Genomic DNA, 6,000 nt, shown 5'->3' with positions numbered 1-6,000 from the left:
GTGAAGAGTGGTGAAGCTGGGATGCAGGGGAGGGGGACAACTTGGTCCCAGCCTGGGCTTAGGATGCAGGGTTTTCTCTTCCTGATTCCTACAGGAAATCTAACAGGTGGAGAGGGTGGGACCCAGTGCTTGAGGAGAGGGGAAGAATATTAAAAATAAGAACAGGAATCAATGAACATGTGATATGCCTACAAAACAAGTACTTAATGAAGGAATTTAAGAAAACCAAACGGTAGTTCTTTGAAAAGACTTGTGAAATTGATAAATCCTTGGTAAGACTATTAAAGGGCAAAAGGAAAGGAAGGAAGAAAGAAAGAAAGAAAGGAAGAAAGGAAGGAAAGGCATCAGGATTTAGAAAGGAGGTAGTGAAGCAGGAAACAGTGAGGACCCCAGCACAGATAACTCTTTAACATAAAGATAGGAGCAAAAAGCAGCTTTTAATGATGCTGGTGGCTCAGTGAATGATTCCTGTGTCTCCAGAGCCCTGAATAGAAGCTTGTACTTCCTTATATACCTCTTTTTACATATACGAGGCTTAATTCCATTGGAGTTTCCCTGGGAATAGAGCAAGCAGGATTTACACAAAGCAGACCAGTGGAGAGAGGGAGAGCAAAGAGTTCAGGCAGGACTTTCTGAGCTCCTTTGGTGACAGATTACAGAAGTTGTCATGGCTACTCAGGTATATTTTACGAAGAGCGTAGTTATCTACTTAACCCATAGTTGCCTAGTAACACAATTAACTCATAATTGCCCAATTTCATATGGAGGGATGGTCTCCTCTCTCAGTAGTACTATAGTTTTTATAGTAGGAGACATTATGGATAATTTTGTTGTAAAACATTTATAAATTAAGATAATAATGGATAAATTCCTAGAAAAATGCAACCTACCAGAGTAACATTTTGAAAAATCAGAATCATGCTATAATTATTAAAATACTGGAATCCAGAATATAACACTGCCCCTCCCAACTCCAAGCCCAGGAATAGATGGCTTCACTAACAAATCTGACAGATATTTAAGGAAGGAATATCACTAAAATTAAACAATTGTTTTATAGAATAGAAAAAGAGAATCACTTCACAACTGTCCACGGGAGTAGATCCCTGATATGAAAACTTGACAAAAACTTCACAAGAAGAGAAAATTACAGGCTAAATTCATGAGCGAACAAACACAGATGAAAAAGTCCAAAGCCAAATCCTAACAAATCATATTCTGCAGTATAGAAATAGGATAGCACATCATGACTAAGCTGGGTTTAATTTAGTAATGTAAGTTTTGTATTTTAGTCAGCTTTTCATCATGGTGAAAAAGTACCAGAGATAATCAACCTAAAAGGAAGAAATGTTTACTTTGACTCATGGTTTCAGAGATTTCAGTCTATGGCTGTTTGACCCTGCTGATTTGGGCCTGTGGCGCCCAGTACATCATGGCGGGAGTGCATGGCGGAGGGGGTCAGTTCAACTCATGGCAGGCAGGAAGCAGAGAGAAAGAGACAGGAAGGGGCCAGGGTCCCATAGCCCCTTCAATGGCACACCCTAAATGACCTAACTTCCTCTCCCAGGACTCACCTCTCAAGGGTTCCTCCATCTCTCCATAGCACCCCAGGCTGGTAACCAAACCTCCAACTCATACATCTGGGGGGACCTTCAAGATCCAAACTACAGCAGCTGGTGAGCATTTGAAAAATCAACCATTGTACATTTACCACATTAACAGAATAAAGAAGAAGAATCATATGATTCCAGTCGATATGGGGAAAGCATTTATTAAAACTTGACATCCATGTGTGAGAAAAAGTCTTGGCACACCAGGATGAACAGGAGTGGGGATCTTGTGTTGTCACTGGATATCTACAGAAAACGTTAATAGTGAAATATTTGAGATTAACAATAAACCAAGGACATCTGCTATCACTACTTCTATCCTCCCTTGCATTGGATGTCCTGCAAATTGCATCCAGAAACCAAAGTACAAGATTTATAGAGGAGGAAGTGAAACTGTCAGTTTTCACATGTGATGTAATTACATACACAGAAAATTAAGTAAGAATTAGGATTCTGCTAAATTATCTATATCAATAAGTAAGTTTAACATTTCTTGATATGAGATATACAAAACTCTAACCAAGAGGAAATGGGCTGAGACGTGAAGATGGTTGATAAAGAACGTTCAAGAGGCCAAGAGATATAGGGCAAGATGCTGAAGCTCATTAGTAATCAGAAAATGCAAATCAGAAACATACCGAGTTTCAGCAACACGCTAACCTTCACAGCTGAATTAAAGAAAGTGTCGTGTCGAGACTCGGTCACGATGAAGAGGAGGGTCTCTCCTCTATACTTTGGTCCCAGCACCTGGAGGGAGAGGCTTGGCATTACCCACTAAGCCAAGTCAGTGCCTGCACTCTTTCTTAGCTCTTCCGCCCCTAGCAGGAGAGCATGGCCACGTTTTTTACCAAGAAGGGACTGGTGTAGGAGCGAGCACAGCAGCACCATCCACAGTGGCTCAGACTGGAAGCAGCCCAGCCGTCCATCAGCAATGGAAGGGATTCGTGCAGATGCTGTTTTTGTGGGATTAACTACTCTACTGCAGTGGAAATAATCCGACTGCAGTGCCAGGCACATGGGTGTCTCACAAGAATCATGATGAGCAAAAGACTGCTCAAAAAATACATTGTAGGGCTCCACATACACAAGTTGTGGGAAGCAGACAAAAGTAAATTAGAGCATTAAGGGCGCCAGGCTCAGTATGTAAAACTGAAGAAGAGAGAAGAAATAGAGGTGATGTTCATTGAGCTGTACGTTTCTGGTCTGCACAATATTCTGCTGGTGTAGCATAGTTCACAACAGAAAAGCAATACGCCCTTTCTAAATTTTTAAGCACAAAGTTGTTTGAGTCTGTGATTGACAGTGTTTGGGTATGGAATAGTGAACCAAACTACAAAGCTACAGCAGGGCGTCTTGAGGGTGCCGAGCTCCACCTGTGTGTGCTGGTTGTTTGTAGCCGTGGTGATCAGGAGCGCATTTCATTGATTAGGATAGAGGGGGACTGATCGGTCACCACGATGCTCAGGTTTGGGTAGCACCTTTCTTCCTTTCTTTTTAAAAACACTGAATAGAAAAGGAAGGCCAGAGATAAAATACTTCCAACACGGTTTTGGGCCAGGGATTTAGCTCAGTGATGCCACCACCTGCCTTGAAAGCGTAAGGTCCTGAGTTCAATTCCAGGTACTAAAAAAAAAAAAATCCAACACGGTTTAAAATTGAGTCTGATCTAAAGGAAAAGCAGTGTTAGTGTGAGATAAAAAGAAACAGCTTGACAGAGCCTGTTGGAGAACAGATCCTGAGCAAAGGCTGCAACTCTCAAGGCTAAAAGGCGAAAGGTGCATTGTGTGAGCTGCTGAGCCGAGCGACTCTGGACCAATCCCTGACGTAGAAGCGCTGCAGCAGGCGGGGTCCACCTTCAGGGAGCTCACAGGGTTTTCTTGCACATGCAGTGGTCCCGAGATGCCAGCGAGTCGAGGTCTTGTTAGAATACTGGTGAAGAGAGACTGGGCTGACAGGGGTGACTAAAGTCACAGGCAGCGTGGTCCTCTGTCCTCCTGACCGCACTTCATGGCGACAGCAGCCGCGGCTGAGTGCACCTGGCTCTTTGGAGCTCCGGTGTTTGTGTGCTTGCATCGGCACCATTCTCTGGCGTTGGACGCTGGGTAGAGAGATGAATTATTATTATCCGCCCCTGCCGTGCAGGTAAACCGAGGCTCAGGCAAACTGAGTGGTGCTGGCCGGGGTCACATCGCCGATGAGAGGCTCAGGTCTGCAGCACCTTGCCTTATAGTCCTTTATGTCAGTGCTTCCCCACTGCTGGTCCTGCGAGTTATTCCTAGGGGTTTGGGAAGCTCTAGCAGTGATTACATAATATCTTATACACATACACACTACCTTTTTATTCACTTATTTATTTTTGAGACAAGGTCTTGCAAAGTCACTAAGTTGCCCACAGTCCTCCTTCCTCAACCTCCCAGAGTGCTGGGATTACAGGTGTGTGCCTCCACATCTGGCTGTACCACCATTTTTATAGGCATGAATTTACTGCATATAATAAAAGACAAAATCGGCCCGTCTGCCCGGCGCGACTTCCGGTCGGCTTAGTCGAACGGCTGACTGAGCCGCTGGAGCCGAGGACCATCCAGACGCCGCGGCGGGACAGAGCACACGCGGACACCGAGGGCCAGGACAGCATGGACCATGGCGCTGAAGCAGATTAATAGGGAACTTAGTGATTTGGCCCGTGACCCTCCTGCACAATGTTCTGCAGGCCCAGTTGGGGATGACATGCTCCATTGGCAAACCACAATTATGGGACCTAATGACAGCCCATATCAAGGTGGTGTATTCTTTTTGACAATTCATTTTCCTACAGACTACGCTTTCAAACCACCTAAGGTTGCATTTACAACAAGAATTTATCATCTAAATATTAACAGTAATGGCAGCATTTGTCTCGATATCCTAAGATCACAGTGGACTCCTGCTTTAACTATTTCTAAAGTTCTTTTATCCATTTGGTCACTGCTATGTGATCCAAACCCAGACGACCTCCTAGTGCCAGAGATTGCACGGATCTATAAAACAGACAAAGTACAACAGAGTGTCTCGAGAATGGACTCAGAAGTATGCCATGTGATGCTACCTTAAAATCAGAATAACCTGCATTATAGCTGGAATAAACTTTAAATTACTGTTCCTTTTTTGATTTTCTTATCCGGCTACTCCCCTATCAGACCTCATCTTTTTTAATTTTGTTGTTTTGTTTACCTCCCTCCATTCATTCACATGCTCAACTGAGAAGGCTTAAATTCTTCCAGCTTTGGATAATAACTGCTTTTAGAAACTGTAAAGTAGTTAGTTACAAGAGAACAGTTGCCCAAGATTCAGATTTTTTTAAAAAAATAGAGCATGTGTATTACGTGGCCAATGTCTGCACTCTGACTTGGTTATGAGGCTAAATCATTCCTCACAGCTCTAACTGCTTAAGAAGCTATGGGGGGCGGGGCGGAGATGGATGCTCCATTGTCACAGCAAGGAAGCAGCATTATTCTAGCAGTATCCATTCTAGTTAAGCCTTCCACTGTTAGAAATGTGAGATTATGTGATATACTTTATGCTCATAACTGATGTGGCTGGAGAATTGGTATTGAATTTATAGCATCGGCAGAACAGAAAATGTGATGTATTTTATGCATGCCAATAAAGGAATGGCCTGTTCTGTTCTACAGAGAATGGAAATTGGAACTCAAACACCCTTTGTATTCCAAAACAGGGTTTCAAAACATTTTGTAATTTTCATTTAAATTGTTAGGAGGCTTGGAGCTAATAGTTAATCTATCTTCCAAGACACTGTTTAATATAGCACGGAGTAAATGATGCAAGTTGTCAATGGATGAGTGATCAACTAATAGCTCTGCTAGTAACTGATTTATTTTTCTTCAGTAAAGTTGCATAAACCAAAAAAAAAAAAGACAAAATCTTTCAGTGTTGTTCATGAAATTGTAGACACTCAACATCTTGTATTTTACTATATCCTCAAGTATTACTGAATGCTGACTATGAATGTGTGCAGAAATCCTGGATCTGGACCTGAGTGAGACAGACTCAGTTCCTGTCCTCTTCGAGTTGATTTTTTGTTAGGAGATAAAAGACAATAAATGAGTCAAACAATAAGTGTTGTAAAGAAAACAAGGCCATCTAAGGGGTGGAGAGCACAGTGTTATAGAAAGCTGCTTCTCAACACAGTTGAGAACCCGAGAAATGCTGGAGCGTCCTAAGTACTGGACGGTGGGAAAGGCATCTTTGGGAAACTGCTTCGAAGGTACAATGGACCCTCGAGTTACAACCGGCCTGACATATGAACAGCTTGGGTTATGACTGGAATTTCAGTTTTAACTTATGACCAAAGTCTTGAGTTATGACCCAAATGCCAGCCACTTGTGCTCCC

General features: G+C 42.9%; 1 pseudogene; it reads left to right on the top strand.

Moving 5' to 3' along the window:
- The first annotated feature begins 4,135 nt into the window (after positions 1–4,135).
- LOC101716693 (ubiquitin-conjugating enzyme E2 D3 pseudogene) lies at positions 4,136–5,053 on the top strand (annotated as a pseudogene).
- Positions 5,054–6,000: the final 947 nt, after the last annotated feature.

This window comes from Heterocephalus glaber, unplaced genomic scaffold (genome assembly GCF_053883595.1).
Source record: "Heterocephalus glaber isolate CG9 unplaced genomic scaffold, H.glaber_assembly_v1.0 deba00000122, whole genome shotgun sequence".
In the NCBI taxonomy this organism is placed as follows: Eukaryota; Metazoa; Chordata; class Mammalia; order Rodentia; family Bathyergidae; genus Heterocephalus; species Heterocephalus glaber.
The sequence above is the reverse complement of the archived record's forward strand: the minus strand, read 5'-3'. Positions and strand labels throughout refer to the sequence as shown.